Consider the following 21,303-nt stretch of genomic DNA (forward strand, 5'->3'; position numbering starts at 1 on the left):
CTTTTCCCCACTTTCTCCTCTATAAGTTTCAGTGTCTCTGGTTTTATGTGAAGTTCCTTGATCCACTTAGACTTGACCTTAGTACAAGGAGATAGGAATGGATCGATTCGCATTCTTCTACATGTTAACAACCAGTTGTGCCAGCACCATTTGTTGAAAATGCTGTCTTTCTTCCACTGGATGTTTTTAGCTCCCTTGTCGAAGATCAAGTGACCATAGGTGTGTGGGTTCATTTCTGGGTCTTCAATTCTATTCCATTGGTCTATTTGTCTGTCACTATACCAGTACCATGCAGTTTTTATCACAATTGCTCTGTAGTAGAGCTTTAGGTCCGGCATGGTGATTCCACCAGAGGTTCTTTTATCCTTGAGGAGAGTTTTTGCTATCCTAGGTTTTTTGTTATTCCAGATGAATTTGCAGATTGCACTTTCTAATTCGTTGAAGAATTGATTTGGAATTTTGATGGGGATTGCATTGAATCTGTAGATTGCTTTTGGCAAGATAGCCATTTTTACAATGTTGATCCTGCCAATCCATGAGCATGGGAGATCTTTCCATCTTCTGAGATCTTCTATAATTTCTTTCTTCAGAGACTTGAAGTTTTTATTATACAGATCTTTCACTTCCTTAGTTAGAGTCACGCCAAGATATTTTATATTATTTGTGACTATTGAGAAGGGTGTTGTTTCCCTAATTTCTTTCTCAGCCTGTTTATTCTTTGTGTAGAGAAAGGCCATTGATTTGTTTGAGTTAATTTTATATCCAGCTACTTCACCGAAGATGTTTATCAGGCTTAGGAGTTCTCTGGTGGAATTTTTAGGGTCACTTATATATACTATCATATCATCTGCGAAAAGTGATATTTTGACTTCATCTTTTCCAATTTGTATCCCTTTGATCTCCTTTTGTTGTCGAATTGCTCTGGCTAGGACTTCAAGTACAATGTTGAATAGGTATGGAGAAAGTGGACAGCCTTGTCTAGTCCCTGATTTTAGAGGGATTGCTTCAAGCTTCTGACCATTTACTTTGATGTTGGCTACTGGTTTGCTGTAGATTGCTTTTATCATGTTTAGGTATGGACCTTGAATTCCTGATCTTTCCAAGACTTTTATCATGAATGGGTGTTGGATCTTGTCAAATGCTTTTTCCGCATCTAAGGAGATGACCATGTGGTTTTTGTCTTTGAGTTTGTTTATATACTGGATTACGTTGATGGATTTCCGTATATTGAACCATCCCTGCATCCCTGGGATGAAACCTACTTGGTCAGGATGGATGATTGTTTTGATGTGTTCTTGGATTCGGTTAGCAAGAACTTTATTGAGGATTTTTGCATCAATATTCATAAGGGATATTGGTCTGAAGTTTTCTATCTTTGTTGGGTCTTTTTGTGGTTTAGGTATCAGAGTAATTGTGGCTTCATAGAATGAGTTGGGTAGAGTACCTTCTGTTTCTATTTTGTGGAATAGTTTGTGAAGAACTGGGATTAGATCTTCTTTGAAGGTCTGATAGAACTCTGCACTAAACCCATCTGGTCCTGGGCTTTTTTTAGTTGGGAGACTATTAATGACTGCTTCTATTTCTTTGGGGGATATAGGGCTGTTTAGATCATTAACCTGATCTTGATTCAACTTTGGTACCTGGTATCTGTCTAGGAACTTCTCCATTTCATCCAGGTTCTCCAGTTTTGTTGAGTATAGCCTTTGGTAGAAGGATCTGATGGTGTTTTGGATGTCTTCAGGATCTGTTGTTATGTCTCCTTTTTCATTTCTGATTTTGTTAATTAGGATGCTTTCCCTGTGCCCTCTAGTGAGTCTGGCTAAGGGTTTATCTATCTTGTTGATTTTCTCAAAGAACCAGCTCCTTGATTGGTTGATTCTTTGAATAGTTTTTCTTGTTTCCACTTGGTTGATTTCACCCCTGAGTTTGATTATTTCCTGCCGTCTACTCCTCTTGGGTGAATTTGCTTCCTTTTGTTCTAGTGCTTTTAGGTGTGTTGTCAAGTTGCTAATGTGTGCTCTCTCTAGTTTCCTTTTGGAGGCACTCAGAGCTATGAGTTTTCCTCTTAGAAATGCTTTCATTGCGTCCCATAAGTTTGGGTATGTTGTGGCTTCATTTTCATTGAACTCTAAAAAGTCCTTAATTTCTTTCTTTATTCCTTCCTTGACCAAGGTATCATTGAGAAGAGTGTTGTTCAGTTTCCACGTGAATGTTGGCTTTCTATTATTTATTTTGTTATTGAAGATCAGCCTTAGTCCATGGTGATCTGATAGGATGCATGGGACAATTTCAATATTTTTATATCTGTTGAGGCCTGTTTTGTGACCAATTATGTGGTCAATTTTGGAGAAGGTACCATGAGGTGCTGAGAAGAAGGTATAACCTTTTGTTTTAGGATAGAATGTTCTGTAGATATCTGCCAGATCCATTTGATTCATAATTTCTGTTAGTTTCACTGTGTCCCTGTTTAGTTTCTGTTTCCATGATCTGTCCATTGGTGAAAGTGGTGTGTTGAAGTCTCCCACTATTATTGTATGAGGTGCCATGTGTGCTTTGAGCTTTACTTAAGTTTCTTTAATGAATGTGGCTGCCTTTGTATTTGGAGCATAGATATTCAGGATTGATAGTTCCTCTTGGAGGATTTTACCTTTGATGAGTCTGAAGTGTCCCTCCCTGTCTTTTTTAATGACTTTGGGTTGGAAGTCAATCTTATCAGATATTAGAATGGCTACTCCAGCTTGTTTCTTCATGCCATTTGCTTGGAAAATTGTTTTCCAGCCTTTCATTCTGAGGTAGTGTCTATCCTTTTCTCTGAGATGAGTTTCCTGTAAGCAGCAAAATGTTGGGTCTTGTTTGTGTAGCCAGTTTGTTAGTCTATGTCTTTTTATCGGGGAGTTGAGTCCATTGATATTAAGAGATATTAAGGAAAAGTAATTGTTGTTTCCTGTTATTTTTGATGTTAAAGTTGGCATTTTGTTCTTGTGGCTGTCTTCTTTTAGGTTTGTTGAGGGATTACCTTCTTGTTGTTTCTAGGGCGTGGTTCCTGTCCTTGTATTGGTTTTTTTCTGTTATTATCCTTTGAAGGGCTGGATTCCTGGAGAGATAATGTGTGAATTTGGTTTTGTCGTGGAATACTTTGGTTTCTCCATCTATGTTAATTGAGAGTTTGGCTGGGTATAGTAGCCTGGGCTGGAATTTGTGTTCTTTTAGTGTCTGTATAACATCCGTCCAGGATCTTCTGGCTTTCATAGTCTCTGGTGAAAAGTCTGGTGTAATTCTGATAGGCTTGCCTTTATATGTTACTTGGCCTTTTTCTCTTACTGCTTTTAGTATTCTATCTTTATTTAGAGCATTTGTTGCTCTGATTATTATGTGTCGGGAGGTATTTCTTTTCTGGTCCAGTCTATTTGGAGTTCTGTAGGCTTCTTGTATGTTCATGGGCATCTCTTTCTTTAGATTTGGGAAGTTTTCTTCTATAATTTTGTTGAAGATGTTTGCTGGTCCTTTGAGTTGAAAATCTTCATTCTCATCCACTCCTATTATCCGTAGGTTTGGTCTTCTCATTATGTCCTGTATTTCTTGGATGTTTTGAGTTAGGATCTTTTTGCATTTTACATTTTCCTTGATTGTTGTGCCGATGTTCTCTATGGAATCTTCTGCACCTGAGATTCTCTCTTCAATCTCTTGTATTCTGTTGCTGATGCTCGTATCTATGGTTCCAGATTTCTTTCCTAGGGTTTCTATCTCCAGTGTTGCCTCATTTTGGGTTTTCTTTATTGTGTCTACTTCCCTTTTTAGGTCTAGTATGGTTTTATTCATTTCCATCATCTGTTTGGATGTGTTTTCCTGTTTTTCTGTAAGGACTTCTACCTGTTTGATTATGTTATCATGTTTTTCTTTAAGGATTTGTAACTCTTTAGCAGTGTTCTCCTGCAATTCTTTAAGGGATTTTTGTGCTTCCTCTTTATTGTCTTCTGCCTTTTTATCAGTGTTCTCCTGCATTTCTTTAAGTGTGTTATTAAAGTCCTTCTTGAAGTCCTCTATCATCATCAGGAGATATGCTTTTAAATCCGTGTCTAGCTTTTCCGGTGTGTTGGGGTGCCCTGGACTGGGCGAAGTGGGATGCTGGGTTCTGATGATGGTGAGTGGTCTTGGTTCCTGTTAGTAAGATTATTACGTTTACCTTTCGCCATCTGGTAATCTCTGGGGTTAGTTGTTATCGTTGTCACTATTTAAAGATTGGAGCAGAAGCTGTGTTCCACTCACCAGCAGTCTCTAAATCCTGCGGCGGGGGTCGTGGGTAGCTGACGGTACCCTGGTGCTGGTCCAGCCGGAAGAGGCCTGTGGTCCTACTCAGGCCGTTTTTCTGCTTCCCTAAGTAATGCAGTCTCTGGTCCCGCGTGCAATTGGATTGGAGCAGAAGCTGTGTTCCACTCTCCAGAAGTCTTAAGATCCTGTGGTGGGTGTTGTGGGTAGCTGGTGAGTGTCAGCCGACCCTGCGCCCCAGCTGCCCCGGTGCTTTTCTGACCGGAAGAGGGTTGTGGCCCTATGTAGGCCGGATTTCTCTCTCCCCAACCAGAGCAGTCTCAGGTCCCGCGTGATTGGACTGGAGCAGAAGCTGTGTTCCACTCACCAGCAGTCCCAAAATCCTGCGGCGGGGGTCGTGGGTAGCTGGCGGGTGTCAGGCAACCCTGTGCTCCCGCTACCCAGGCACTGATCCGGCCGGATGAGGCCTGTGGTCCTACTCAGGCCGGTTTCTGCTTCCCTAACTAATGCAGTCTCAGGTCCCGCGCAATTGGATTGGAGCAGAAGCTGTGCTTCACTCACCAGAAGTCTTAAGATCCTGTGGTGGGTGTTGTGGGCAGTTGGCGAGTGTCAGCAGACCCTGCGCCCCAGCTGCCCCGGTGCTTTTCTGACCGGAAGAGGGTTGTGGCCCTATGTAGGCCGGATTTCTCTCTCCCCAACCAGAGCAGTCTCAGGTCCCGCGTGGTTGGACTGGAGCAGAAGCTGTGTTCCACTCACCAGCAGTCCCAAAATCCTGCGGCGAGGGTCGTGGGTAGCTGGCGGGTGTCAGGCAACCCTGCGCTCCCGCTACCCCGGCGCTGATCCGGCCGGATGAGGCCTGTGGTCCTACTCAGGCCGGTTTTCTGCTTCCCTAACTAATGCAGTCTCAGGTCCCGCGCAATTGGATTGGAGCAGAAGCTGTGTTCCACTCACCAGCAGTCCCAAAATCCTGCGGCGGGGGTCGTGGGTAGCTGGCGGGTGTCAGGCAACACTGCGCTCCCGCTACCCTGGCGCTGATCCGGCCGGGTGAGGCCTGTGGCCCTACTCAGGCCGGTTTCTGCTTCCCTAACTAATGCAGTCTCAGGTCCCGCGCAATTGGATTGGAGCAGAAGCTGTGTTCCACTCACCAGCAGTCCCAAAATCCTGCGGCGGGGGTCGTGGGTAGCTGGCGGGTGTCAGGCAACCCTGAGCTCCTGCTACCCCGGCGCTGATCCAGCCGGATGAGGCCTGTGGTCCTACTCAGGCCGGTTTCTGCTTCCCTAACTCTTGGTTGCTATTTCTATGTGTGAAAATTATTATAGGTTCTAATATCAAAACCTATGCCCACTTGTAGGACCTGGGATTTCATGTTAAATTTGAAAATGAAAAAAAAAAAAAAAAGTAACTTGGGGTGTGTGTACCAAACACCAAGAAAGCACTTAAATAAAAGAGACTTATAATATGCATATAGAAAAGTATTTTTTCTGGAGCTCTATATTAGTCCACTGTGTCTCAAACTAAGTGGGAATAATACTGAAGGCTATTAATCATTCCATTTTCACAGCAGTGCACCAGCAGGAATTTATTTAGTGCAACTACTTGCATTATTTTGACACATTAGAAAAAAATGATTCTGTCTAATTGGCCTTCAAACTCCCACTCTACCAGAATGGTGTGCTAAACTATGATTATTTCACATGATACGTGCTACACACCCCATGGTGAATACTGCCTCGCTTCAGATCTGCTAACAAAGTAACATTGTGCCATCCATGCATTCCCTTCAATCACGTCCCTCTCTTTCCAGAGTTATTACAAAAGCAGCAAAGAGAAATATGGAATCTCAAGCAACATTCTCTGTGCAAGTAGAGTCATGCCACCTGAACAACTGATACTGTTTCAAAGAATGAAACTAGAGCTATAAGTGTCCCCAAAATGCCTGTGTCCTTCATCCAATCTTCTGCAACTATACTGATCAAAGTCGATCACTGAATTAAAATCTGAATAGGGACATGGCCTACATTCCTTCCCTTACACATAAGAAGCAGCTTTGAGAGTTGGGCATACCCTATCTCTGACTCATTCTGTCACATCTTTCTCTGATTCATTACTTTGTCTGCCCCTCAATTAGATGTCACTTTCAAACATGGCTACTTTCTTCTATAAACTAATTTGGCCTTAAAGGTGTGTACTAGGGACATGTCTCAATCCCAGCCAGAGGGATTAAAGGCGAGGTGTGTCTGCATTCTAGCAGGATCGCACAGACCTAGGTCTTTGATTGTGATTTCTTGTCAAAGCAGTCAAGTTACTGGATTAAAGTTCCTCTACAATTCGTAATGTTCACTCACATTTCAACACACTACAACCTTATTTCTTTCTACCAAGAATTTCACTGAAACTGCAGTGTCCTTGTTTTGTTGCTGTAATAAAACAACATGACCAAAAGCAATATGGCAAGTAAAGGGTGTTTTGTTTTGACTTACTGGTTGAATCTCAGTTCATACCAAGGGGAATCAGGACAGGAACTCTAGCAGGACCAGAAACAGGACCAGGAACAAGACCAGTAACCAAGACAGAAAGCTGCTCAGTGGCCTGCTCCTATCAGCTTGCTGAGCTACTTGCCTTATAAAGCCCACATCCACCTGTATAGTAATGGTATCACTCACAGTGGGCTGAGCCCACCAAGTCAGTTAACAATGAAGAAAAATGTTCCACAGATATGCCCATTGCTCATTCTGATAGGAACAGTTCCTCAATTGAGATTTTCAGTTCCTAGGTGTGACTCTAGTGTGTGTCAAGTTTACAACTACCAGCTCATACAGCTTCCTGAGAAACTGGCAGCTTCTGTCTTATTAAGTCAAAAACAGTTCTTTAGCTCTTACCATAGGTGGTTTAATGTCTAGAAATATGTGGTAGTACTAGAACTCTTCTTATCTTGAATCTTCTTTTTTGTTAAGATGGGTCTTTTACTACTTGAACTAATACATTTAGCTAGTTAGGAATGACCTTTAGATAAATGGTTAATCCAATTGCTCTTTCTGTTGGAAGGTGATAATTAGCATAGGAGATTCATGCACTTGTGTTTGTAGAATGAAATATGAACCCAGGTCCAAGACTTGTCTTGCCTCTACTTAATACTATTTGAACTTTTGCTATAAATATTCATTAAGTCAAAACACAAACTTACTTTACATAGAGCTTTAATCAGATGGTTAGCTGCTTAGAGAAAAAGCTCACATATTTTTTTTTAAAGTCTGTTCACTTTATTTTATTTTGCTCTAGGCAGACAGACCTCAGATTTCTTTCTTCAAAAGCCAGCTAATTAAAATAGTGAATAGAGTCTGGAAATAGAATTTCACACTGTCATATTTAAAGAATGTTTATGCAGTTGAAACAGCAGATTAAAAAAATATTCTTGAGCCCTAAGGAATTAATTAAAAATGAATTAGAATAATGACTACCAGGGCTAGATAGGTCTTGTTGGACAAGATATTTTTATATTAAAATAATTAGTTACATTCTAATACTTCTATTATATACATTAGGGCATCGTGGCTCTCATTGCTCATTTGTAAGTAAAACATTTTCTAGCTAAATTAAATCATTAGTTCATTAAAATTCTTATTGGGTAAATTTTTTTAATAAAAATACTTTGAGATATGCCTTTGTACAAACATTTTAAAGAAACAGTATTGCCATTAAGAAAAGACCAACCCAACCAAAATAGGATTTTTGAATATTGATTTACAACTCTTGTGAAGTCTTTTTGATGATGACTTTGGTCTCAGCTTCTTAGCAATAAAGAGAATTTTACCTTTATAATCTAAGGAAATATTACTGCCGGTGCTTTAAAAGTTTCTTGATTTTACAGTTTTAAATGTGTTACTAGGAGAGCAGCATGACAATATTTTGATTGGAAACTATGTATGGTTGTGATGTTGAAAGACATTTTTTTCCTTTCAAGATTTGACATTACATGGGCTAACACATTTGTTGACAAACCATCATCATTCATTCATATCACACAGCTATTGTCACAGATACCTTGGGAAAAGTCAAGGTGAGTATTGCAGTAATACCAATTCTGTAGTATTCTACTGAATAGTTATTAAGTTAAAATTAAGATTAAATATTTTGGAGTACTGATTTCCCTGTTAGAGAAATAACACCAAATTATATTGCAGAATATGCAAGTGATAATTTCTACCTTTGAGATAAACACAGATGAACATTAGATGAAACGTGTAAGACATGACTGCACATAGCATACTTAAGATATAACCTATAAACAGACACACAGATTCTGGATGTCAGAGGATTTTGAGGGATTTGATGTGAAAACCTGTTCTATGTAAGATGCACGACTATAGTGATGTGAAGGAACAAGCTTATTTTTTGTCTAACTCCCCACTATTTTTGCAGTGCCAGAGACTGAACCCAAGTCATTATACACACCAAGCAAGCCTTCTATCTCTAAGCTACACTCCCAGGCCTCATTCTTCATACTTTTTCCTTGTTTGAGAGTGGATCTCATTATGTTGCTCTAGCTGCCCTGGAACTTGCTGCATAGAACAAGCTGCCCTGGATGTCAAAAAGATTCTTCTGCCTCTGTTTCTAAAGTGCTAGGCTTAAAAGTGTGCACACCATGCCCAAACACGTTCTTTAATATATATATATATATATATTTTAGTTATAAAGCTGTTTATGTGATCTGATCTATTATATTTTTCTGTAAATGATATTTTCATTTTATTTTAAATTTATTATTCTGAGAATTTCACAAGTGAGTACTATATTTACTTGATTTTTGCCTGATTTTTTTCTTCAATTCTTCCCATGTTCCTCCCAATGGCATTTCAAATTCATGGCCTCGTTTTTTATTATTGTTTTACACACACACACACACACACACACACACACACACACGCATATGTGTGTATATGTGTACATACATTTAGGGTCAACCACATAGAATTGAATGAGTTATCAGGTGGTTTATCCCTGGAGAAGCTAATGCCACCTCTCTCAGTAGCCATCAATGGCTTTTGGCTCTTCATTTAGAGGTTTGACTTTGAGAAATTTTCCACCCTCCGCTGGCATGTCAGCTGGCGGTGTCATTATGTAGGTCTTGCTTCCACAATTGTTTTGCTAAGATTTCATTGATGGTGCAACTTCCCTGCAATACCTAGAAGAGTCATCTGGGAACAAATGTCCTTGTTTACTTTTCAAATATTCCTTTACATTTTTTTTTAAAAATGAAAAGCAGTAGGCCAGTGTGTCTTAGTTAGGGCTTTACTGCTATGAACAGACACCATGACCAAGGCAAGTCTTTTTTTTTTTTTTTTTTTTTTTTTTAAAGATTTATTTATTTATTATATGTAAGTACACTGTAGCTGTCTTCAGACACTCCAGAAGAGGGCGCCAGATCTCGTTACGGATGGTTGTGAGCCACCATGTGGTTGCTGGGATTTGAACTCTGGACCTTCGGAAGAGCAGTCCGGTGCTCTTACCCACTGAGCCATCTCACCAGCCCCCCAAGGCAAGTCTTATAAAAAAGAACATTTAATTGGGGCTGGCTTACAGGTTCACAGGTTCAGTCCATTATCATCAAGGTGGGAGCATGGCAGTATCCACATGGCACAGGAGGAGCTGAGAGTTTTACGTCTTCATCCAAAGGCTGCTAGTGGAAGACTGACTTCCAGGCAACTAGGGTGAGGATCTTATACCCACACCCACAGTGACACACCCATTCCAACCAGGTCACACCTATTCCAACAAGGCCACACCTTCAGATGGTGCCACTCCCTGGTCCAAGGATATACAAACCATCACACAGTGTATCTTGTTTTCTACCTTTTCTCTCTATTTTCCTAAAATATGATAGCACATCCAACACTAAAACACATACTTCTCCTGGAAAGTCCTTTCTGATCTTCCTCTGATATGTCATTCCCTCCAATGACTTGGGTTCTATGCCCCTGCTGTCTCAACTTCCTTTCATTTCGAAAAGTTTAATGCTCTAAAAGTCCTAATGGTCTTTTCTGGTTGACTCCAACTCCATTCCCACATCCCCAGTGAGTGCACCTCTCTTTGACCATTTTGTTTTGCTTTTCATTGAATTCTGTTGAAACTCTATACCCCAGATCTTTTTCATGATGAAAATAGTCTGTGTAAGTTCTGTCGATATGGCTGTTCCTCACCATATGCCTTTGATACTCCAAAATGTGGTCACACTGAAGAAGTCAGCTTTTAATTTTATATTTTTATAATTGATTTAATTTTAATCAATTTAAACAAATTTAAGATTAACTTTATGTGCTGTTGTGTTAGACAGTGCTGTTCTAAACAATAGCATCTTACATTTATTTCAACATAAATATTTTTGCATGTATCTGAAATTATAAGCTACATATATGAATAAAGACATAATTATTTGTAATGTGTGATTATTTTCATTTCTACTTACAGATTTGAGGGAAAATTTTTTAAAAAGTAGTTATAGATTCCATTCTTTTGGTAGCCACTTTGTAAGGGAGTGAAATTAATTTCTAAATTAAAGTACAAACACTGAGATATTGACATAGATTTTCAGTTTTTTCTACTTGAATATTGTTTGCTTAAAAGTGATAGGAACCCAAATCAAAATGCCTGGAGAAGAAAAGGACACTGCTGTCTTAAATGCCTGCAGCCTGTGGGAAAAAGCTGTGTTTAGAGTTTAGCTTATACAGGGAGTTTAAACCCTGAGTGTGGCCCCAGAGTCTCAAAAGGAGCAAAAGACACAGAGGAGAAAGCGTGCAGTATTTGCCTGGGTTGTGTTCATATTTGGGACCTGGCTGGAGAATCATTTCCCCTGAATGAGCTCATAGAGTTCTCAGAATAACGTGGACCCTGGGTGCTTATAATCTGTGTTTGAAGTCCTGGGTACTCTGTCTCAGCAAACCCTCAGGTTTCCTCTGATGAGTCTCTTCCGGTTGATTACCCTCCTAGTTAATCAAAAGGAACAGCTCACTCCTCTGAGACCTGGACTGAGCATAAAGAGTTTCACAGAGGAAGATCACACAACACTCAGCAAGGAAGGGAAACATGTAGGGAGTGGCTGAAACCCTTTAATGTCCACTCCACCCTTGTATATGTCATTCTGAGTCCTTCACTTGCTGTGGATTAAGATCAAGAGCCCTTTTAGTAAGCAAGAGTATGTTTTGTCTGTGAGTGTCATTATAGAATGCTCAAAATAAACCTACCAAGAGCTTTTGGGTAAAGAAATTCCTGTCTAGTGTTTTGTTTATTTCACCAATTCTACAGAAAGCAATCATATCAGCCTATTAGTGATATACCCTTTTCAACAAACACTCATGCATTTGTTGATTTTTCAATGGTATTAACTTAGGTTCCATATTTTGCTAGAGTATATCTTGCTTGTCAAAACTAAAATTCCAGCAACTCAAAAGCCTTAGTTCTAGGATGCATCAGATGTTACAGCTATCAATATATCTGCTTTCTTGGTGAAAAAACACAGAAACTAAATTGAGACTGACTGGGTGTCCTCTAATGGCCATACTGGGAATAAAGTTCATTTCTCATAGTGGGATACTTCCACAATCTCTGAATAAGTCATATCCATATTTGTGGGCCAGTTCTGCTCCTGCCTTTGGGGTATTCAGGCACCATTGTTCACCTGGCCAGAAGGAAAGGAATAAGGCTTGTCCTGGTGGGGTGGGCTGTCAGGAACTCCATTGTCTTGAGTGCCCCTGGGAGAAATAACCCTTCTCCAAGCTTTCAGTGTTACAGATCACTTTATTCAGGGATAATAAGGGTTATACAAACCTTGAGGAGTGTGTAAGGGGTGTTCAGGATGAGTGTACATTATCAGTTAGTACTGAGGTATTGAGAATACTTCATTTTCATGAAGAGGAATTCCAGGTGCTTAAACCTGTAATCTGGCTATCAGTAGGCTGACTACCTTAACAATGGTGATGGTGGGGGGTTCCTCATGGTATGTAGGGAGGGATAGATCATTATTCCTGCTGGTCTCAAGATGAGATTTCCAGATTTGGACATTGCTTAATTTTACTCTTGCTCCAGGCCCAGCCCACTTGCCCCACACATATTTCTGGGAATGGAAAGGGTTTTCTTTGCTAAATTTATTTAAATCAGTTATCCCCTTAGAATCTGGGGATAGCAGAAACACATATGTATATATTATATATAATACATGTGCATGTATTATATATTATATATGTATATATAATATATACTCTCAACTTAGGTATGTCTTATCAATTTAGGTGACCCTGAAACATGGACAGTCCTATGTTCTAAGCTTGCATTTCTTTTACGGCAAAGAAAATACTGTATGATCATACCCCAAGTTTCTCATCCTTTGTTCTTAAAGTGCTCACATACTACCTGGAGTTTGTAGCAAAATACCACTTGGCAAATGGCATCCACCATGCCAGCCCAGTTTGATTGAAACTTAGAATATATAGAAATGATTGATGAAATGTGAGTCTGTATTTGTACATGGCTACATCAAAAGTGGACTTATGCTGTGCTAAAGAAAGCTATTCAACTCACAAATCATCCTCAAATATCCTTTGCTCTTTCATGTATCGCTGTGGAAAAGAATTGATTTTTGAACATTTCCCATGATACTTAAAAAACAAACAAAGAAACATCTCAAAGAAGCAGCCTCAAAGAGAAGCCTGAGATAGATGTGTTTTTCTTCAAGCGATTGTAAAGTATATTTATACAAATGACTCAAAGAAGGTATTTGCAACAAAAGTATTGTATCATAAAGAACTCAGAGTAAATAAACGAAAATGAATATTAGGAATTGCTTTCGTCATATAATCTAACATAAAACCAGCAAGAAAAGAACACGTGCAGTCTGATGGCCTTCCCATGACATATGTATATATTATGCATATTTACACATATGTATATATTATATATAATACATAATATATATTATGTATAGTATTGTATCAGCTTACACCTCTATATCTTATGAAAGGCTATAAGAGATTATCTTATACACACATAAGCACACTCCCTATTGTTTATCTCTCTGACACTAAGAAGTTGGTAACAAAGCATCCTACCATTAGCTCAACAAGCACCTGGTAAAATACCAAGTAGTACCAATAAAAGAGTTGTTGTTTTTGTTTTTGTTGTTTTTTGTTTATTTAAAACTTTAAGTGGTAAAGGATGTGAATCACCATTACACACTCCGAATGCAGCATGCTAGTGACTTGAGTGTAGATTATCTAAAACCACAGGCTGCTCCCTGCTGGGAAGAAAGGCAGCAGAGGACAGAGAGCACCATGCTTTGCTGCTTCCTCTCTCTTTTATCTTCTGAAACTTCTTCACCCTATAAATCTCCTAACACCCTGTCTTCTGCATGGGCTGGCAATAAATCACTACTTGATCCTGTTCTTTGGGAAGAATGATAAAGAAGTGGTAACTTGGGACTTGCTTATTGAGGATGGGGTCAGGGAGTGGGGGATAGGAACTTCCCTGGTTGCTAGCCCTCTAGCTACAGATCCCAAACAAAATCCTGCCATCAACTCTGGGAAGATAATCTCCTGCAAGTGTATTTTATATATTATGTGAAAAGAGCATTATATGAAAAGGCTCTGGACTACGTGGGATAAGGGAATATGATACAAAACTAATCCTCGCAAGTTTATAGAATATTAATCTCTACTCTCTTGGGTCTCTTTCTTCAAAGATTGCTAAACCTGGCTTATCATTAGAACCACTGGGAAGCTTTTCGATCTTGAGTTATCTCATTTTAATATTAACTTCCTAATATTTTAGTAATTGAATAGGTTTAGAAAATATTATACTCTGAAAATAATGAAGTAATTCTTATCAGTGAATGCTGTTCTCCCCTTGTTCTTCTGAACAAAACTGTCTATTTCATCTTCAATTCTGAGATGTCTTCCTTGTAGCCTGCTAGTTACAGGAATATAGGCTAGATGAGTGTGAAGAAGGTATCAAGGAAGATGAAGTTGGCCACACTTTCAGATTGATGAAGATGGTATGGTGAGCTAACACATGTTTCTTAAGCATTCATATCACCAAGAAATTGTGTCAGTGGCTTGTTAGGTGAAAGAACATAACAAGGAGGATACAGGAAGAGCAATGTGTTAAATTGTAATTGGTGGGACTGGATAAAAAAGAGGTAACTTTTGTTGTTCTTGGGGGTTTTTTGTTGTTGTTGTTGTTTTGTTTTGTTTTATTATTGTTGTTTGGATGGTTGGTTTGGGTTTTGAGACAGGATTTCTTTATGTGCCTTGGGCTGTCCTGAAACTCCCTCTGTGGACCAGGCTGGTCTTTAACTCACAGAGATCCATCTGCCTCTGCCTTCTGAGTGTTGGGATTGAAGGCATAGGTCACCACTGCCTTACACAGAGAGAAGCAATTAGAATCAGCATTCGATGAAGATCTTGTCTTTGAAATTCATGATTTCAACAGTAAGGTTTATACTTCATAAACAGTCAGAAGCCACATGAAATTTTGGCAGGCATGTGACTTGACCTGTGTGCTTGAGATTGTTTTGCCTTGGCAGGCAAGATGGTCCAATAGGAAAAATGCTTGCTGCCAAGGCATATAGTTTAATCCCCAGAATCTACATGGCACAAGGAAAGAATTGGTTTCTGAAATTGTCCTCTGACTTATACATGTGCAAGCACTCACTACACTCACACAAAATAAATAAATAATTGTTTAAAAATTAAAAGAAAGAAAGAGCTCTGTTTTGGAGCTATGAAGACAGCTTACTCCTTGCTTAGTGCTTGCTGTGTCAGCAAGAAGATTCAAGTTAGAGGCGAAGTACCCATGAAAAGAAAACAGATACAGATGGTATGTACTCATAAAAAATCCCAGGGCCGGGGGAGTGGGAGCTCAAAGACTGGGTTTGCTGTTGGGCTAGTCCAGAGAGTTGAGCTGTTGCACCCCAGGTTCAAGGAGACCTTGCCTTAAAAACATGAATGTAAAGAATAATTTCAGAAGATAGTTAGAGTTTCTGCACCACTTTCCAACACACTTACGTACACTTACACACACACAGAGAGAGAGAGAGAGAGAGAGAGAGAGCGCTAGGCAAGAAGGACCTTCACATCATTGATATAGACTCAGTGAAGACAAAAAGAATAGTAAAGAGACTATTAGGAAAAATTAATTATATGGTAATAATAATGACACCAGATTTTAATTATGGGTCATTTAATTTTTTATAAATTCAGTCTGTTCCATAAAATATATAAAAATGAATTCCATATATTCTAGAAGAAACATTTAGAGGTAAGAGGATAAAATTGAGACTAAGGAGAATGTTTGAGAGAGATTTAGAGATCTGATTTAGGAAACTAGAATGTGAAGCACTTTTAGAGATCACCTAAGGTTACTTTTCTTGGATAAATATGGATTTTAGAAGAATCGTTAATGTGGTACCTTATTACTTCCAGACATGAAATGCAACTTCTTTATGTAACTTGTGATTTATATTCACTATTGGGAATTCTTTACTCTCATCCCATAATTAATGAATAATTTCTATTGTAGATTTTTAAACCTTTGCTATGACAAAGAAATCTACCACTTATGTTCAGTATGATATCAAACTTATAAGTTGCTGAAAGAATGGATGGATGCACAATGTAATCTTCAACTAATAGCTCAAGGAATCCATGCATACAGATATGGTGGAAATGCACTACAAAAGATATGATGCTAACAAGGGGTAAGAGGTTAGTCAGACTTTAAAGAATTACTTGATCTGAATGGACACATTAAAAGAGACAAAAACTGAAAACTTGGTAAAAGAATTATATTTTTGCATGTACTTTTTGTGCCCTGTCACTGATGTGTTCAAATTTAGAAGAAAGTAAAATTATGACTAAATACTGCTTTTCATTTTAAGGAGTCATATGGATAAAGAAGCTATAACAGTTATCAACTTAAAGAGACCTCTGAGCCACCAGAATACACTGGCTTTAATGTTTCTGCTGATGTAAAGAGATGCAATGACTTGACAACTCTTATAAAGGCCAACACTTAGTTGGGGCTGGCTTACAGTTCAGAGGTTCAGTCCATTATCATCACTGTGGGAAACACAGTGACACACAGGCGTGCATGGTGTTGAAGAAGGAGCCAAGAGTTCTACATCTGGATCAGCAGGTACCAGGAAGAGAGAGCTACACTGGGCCTGGCTTGAGTGTCTTAAGACCTTGAAGTCCACTCACAGTGACACACTTCCTCCAACATGGTCACACTCCTAATAGTGCTACTCCCTGGTGACCAAGTGTTCAAATCTACCAGCCTAGGAAATTTGTATCCAAATCACCACATACATGCAATGAAATATTCCAGATATGCGTTATTGTGTGGGAAGGGAAAAGAAGTAAGGATAGCCACTAAGGTTAAGCTTTATTTCATTAGTCTATTTCTGTAGAGTAAGGTCTGAACCCATGACCTTGCACGTGCTGGGCTGGCACTGTACCATTGGGCTATATTATCAGGTCTCTAAACATTGTTGATAATCAATAGAAGTAACATCAGCCTCAACAACAAGAAAAGTGTAATATAAATACAGCATAAGGAAGCATAGAAAACTGAAACATCTAAGTTTTGTACAGAAATAAGAAATACATAAAATCAGGAAAAATATTGGAATGCTGGTAGATGGCTTAATTTCAATTTTATGATTATAGTGTTAAGGTCATTCATATAAACAGGTACATATATGAACATTGTTCTAAAAGTTTGGTTATATCCTTTAAATCTGAGCCTTCCTTCACATAAAATCATTGTCATTTATATTTTATTGAATACCTCTTTGGAAACCAAGCTCTCCTTGACAAAATATTTTTTATTCCATACAAAGTAAATTAATTTTAGGATTTGAAATAATAATTTATGTTGGTATTGATGTCATTACAAACACTACACTGAATTGTTAATAACGGCCCTTGTTGACTTGAGTAGCGACCATAAAAAGTAGAAAAGAATATTTTAACCCTGGAGTCCTATTGTGATGTCCTCACCTCAAATATTAAAAATAAATGTATCATGCAGGTGCAAGCAAGACTTATTGTTTTCATTCTCAAAAAGTCGTATTAGATAGAGTTGTTCCTCAAAATGTGTGTGTGTGTGTATGTGTGCCTAGAAGGCACCTCAAAGGACAGAATGCCATTGGCAGATAAGTAGACATTGCCAATGCACCCAGTTTTGAAAAAGAAATTTCAGTGAGGGGTATTAATTCATGATAGTTTTATTTGTCATAAAATACAGTTGGCATAAAGGAACTCTGTCAACTTTTAAAATAGGACGGACGGAATGACACCAGAGTGACGTAACAGTAGACGCGAATGCACCTAACGTGACCAGCTATTTTTTTTTCCTAACTGACAGGAAAAACAAGGCAACTCAGACTAGGAAAACAATGACCAGGACATGCATATTTAAAATTCCCCTTTTCATTACATACAACTGCAGTGTTATCCTGATGGAGGCTCTCTTGTTGATGAGACATTTTATTTTGGGCACATTATATGCAGCGTTGTTCCTGACAGATTGTTTTCCAGCACCTCTGAATGCAAATAGAATCCATCCACAGTTTGCTCTTACATACTTCTTGCAAAGTCGTTAAGAGTGAGTGGCAGTGGCCAGAGACACCTTTGCTTTGCAATGGATAGTCAATGAAACAATGTGGGTAGGTCATTTAATATAGTTGTAATCGATTGCTGCTGTTGCCTTTCTGGCCAAGCTGTTGTGCAGGAACAGATTTTTAATTAAATAAATAGCTGGGTCGGCAGGCAGGTGCGCCTGGGCAAGCAACCTGCCCTGGGATGTGGTTTGCAGTGGTTGCTTGGCAACATAGCATAGACAGTCTCTGAACAACAGCTGCACCCTCTGTTAGCAGCTAGCAGATGCTCACACCTCAGAGAATGGCGTCAGAAATAATGATTTGTGAATAATAGCTCACAGGGCTCTCTAATAAATGGGGGAGGGGGTAAGCTTGAGTAATAAAGGTCAGAGATATTTTAGCCTGTTATGGGGCATGTGAATTTGCATTCAGCAAAGTAACTAAATGAAAAAGACAAAAAAAAAATAGCACTCCTATACCTTACAAAAAGGAAGAGAGAAAATGAATATATAATCTATAAGCAAAAAGTGAAGATGCTTTTGTATATATTGCTTCATTTAATTCTTTCAATAGACATCAATGCTAACTGTTAGTACAGCAAGCATGCTACTTGGCTTCAAGGAATTTAAATCACTTATAAATATAAAGTTCTATGATCAATTTAGTATGCAAATTTAAAACTGTGTGGCAAATAGAAACCCAAGACAAAATGTTTCACATATTATAAGATAAAATATGTGTAATAACTGTTACTACTAGTAACTGGTAGCTGTGTCCCTTTATAACTATGTTCTTTGTGCAATGCCTATGGGATCATGCCAAACATTGTCATCTGGCTTACTGAAACTAATTAAAAATAAGATAAAATATAGGACTGGAAGCTATGAATCTCTGTACTAATAAGAATGTGTAATTAAGTTGTGATGAAGCAGAACCCTCTACTATTTTATTCTGATCAGATTATGCCATGCCATGAACATATGGCCCCAACATTCACGTCACTTTTGGTATAAAGTCAGCTAAATGAAATTATTAGAGAATTTACTATATTCATTTTGACAAAACAGAAAATGTGCTTTAACAAATCTAAAAATACAATATTTATATTTTCAAGAAGTTCTATATTTCCAAATCAGTTGCATGCCCTAGTTTTTGCCTCTGCCTAACTATCCTATACACACATGGGTAAGAGGAACAAAGGACTGAATTGGACTGATAAAACCACACAGATGAATTTCTATGTACCTGCCTGTGAGGATCGGGTCAGATTTTCCTGTGATTGTGACAAATAGAGAGTGTGTCACGGTGAAGCATCTCCACTACATAAACATCAGTACATTTTCTCCCTTTGATGACATCTTCCTAAAAAGCAATCTATATGCTTTTTCAAATTTATTTTCAGATAAAACGTATTTTCAAATATTATATGTATGTATATCATACTATTTTCCTATGAATGTTTGGATAAAAACTTTATTTTCTCCCTTTAAATACTTAAGCCCTCAAGTTAACTAAACAGTGTTTCATAAGTAGTCACGTGTTTTGAGTTCAGTTCATTTCCTAGTTTTTACTTTGTGTGTTTGTGTGTGTGTCTTTATGTGTGTTCATGCATATTTGGGTGTTCATGAAAATGTATGTGTGCATGTGTTGAGGGTGAATGTGGAAACCAGAAGCCAACATGGGTATTGTTCTTTGAGAACTTTCAACTTTGTTTTTGTGAGACAGAGTGTTTCATTGGTCCTATGGATCATTGATATGGCTTGACTGACAAGCAAGGGGGCCCCGGAGTAACCTTGCCCTCTACATGGGTTCAGGGGATCAGGCTTGCACAGCCAACATTTGGACAACTGACTATCTCATCCCAAGTGCAGCTAGTCAAAAAGAATAAATATTGAAACTCCAACAACTGAATATACACATGTAATTAATGTAGAATTGAGTTAGTTTCATGGTAAGTAGCTAAAGTGAGTTGAGCATTGTTGAATCAACAACTAAATTGCACACAACCTTGTTTCTTTTCATAATCATTTCCAGGATGTGAGCGAATTCAATGGATCAGTAACACAAAGTATCTGATTGTCTCAAAAGAAGTATTTTCAAAGACAATACTTTTTGGACTCATTTCTATAGGTGGTTATGAGAGAAATTTCTCAGGGCCTGTAGAGTTCTGGGAACCAAGCAGAGGCACAGCCTTCTCTCCTGAGAGAGAGAAGCTAGCTTTGTTGTTTAGCCACAACTGCCATTGCTATTAATGATCACTGTCCTTTGGGGGGGTGGGGTAGGGAGAGAAGGATGTCATCTGAATGCCTTCTGTCTAGGGGAAAAAGAAGAAAACTTTTCAAGATCAAATAAACACTTTCCTTTTTGAAGAAGGCCAAGTTTATTGACTGGACGAATTATTGGATTTTAGGAAGAAACCATCCTCTACTAGTATCTATTCCAAATACAGATTGAAATGCTTAGTAAAAATTTAATTATTTGACTCATTTACTCTTTGGTGTCATGTATGTATTGAGGGAAGACTGGAAAAGTGTCCTCTTTAAGCATTAAAGGATGTATTTCGTGGGAAGTTCACCATACAGTTTCTACCACCAAAGCTGGCCACTCTGGAGTATCCAGGGACATTTAATTTGTAATTATGGTTAGTAGCCACATAGCCACTCTCTTCCAAGGAGACTGTTGTGAATCACTGATTAATAAAGCTAACAAAAAGTGGAATATTATAAATAATTCTTTATATAAAGTAGAAAAAAAATCTACCCTGTAGTACTACTAAGTAGAAAAGTACAAATGTTGTCTCTGACTTGTGTCTATGAATGTGTCCTAAAATCATGCAATAAGAGACTAGGTCTCCTCACTTGTATTATTTTTATGAATAAATAGAACAATTTAATCACTAAAATACCACATAAATGGAAAGCCAAGATGGAGTCTATGAATTAACTTGCTGTTGCCATTTAAAAATTGGCACAAAGTCATGATGGGAATGAAAGCCATAGAATAATTATAGCAGGATGCATGATGCAATTCATCTTTGCTTCCTGAACTAGGAAAAGGCCCTCAGTGGGAAAATCATCAAAATTTGAAAAGGGTTGTGCTCTCAAATATGGAAATCAGTCAGTGTTAATTTTCCTGTTACCATCACTTTGTTGTAGTTACATAAATGTTAATATTTGGAATGTCTAGATGAGGGGTAAGCAATAATTTTGGACTGCCAATTTTTATATCTGAGTATCGTACAAATAAATCAAATTATGATAATTATGAATTTATTATAGCTCATAAATTAAATTTAGATACAAATTAACATCTTAAAAAGTTATGTAGTAAATTCCTATTAATAGAAATCATTTTCTTTTTGATGATGACTGATGTCATTAAGGACAAAG

General features: G+C 38.3%; 1 non-coding gene across 1 annotated transcript; it reads left to right on the forward strand.

Annotated features, from left to right (window-relative positions):
* Positions 1-20,013: 20,013 nt before the first annotated feature.
* Positions 20,014-20,222, forward strand: LOC115031254 (small nucleolar RNA U3). The gene has a single exon (XR_003836854.1). It is a non-coding gene; the product is annotated as a small nucleolar RNA U3 (small nucleolar RNA).
* The last annotated feature ends 1,081 nt before the right edge of the window (positions 20,223-21,303 follow it).

Source organism: Mus caroli, unplaced genomic scaffold (genome assembly GCF_978045245.1).
Source record: "Mus caroli unplaced genomic scaffold, Mus_caroli_1 scaffold_4, whole genome shotgun sequence".
Classification (NCBI taxonomy): domain Eukaryota; kingdom Metazoa; phylum Chordata; class Mammalia; order Rodentia; family Muridae; genus Mus; species Mus caroli.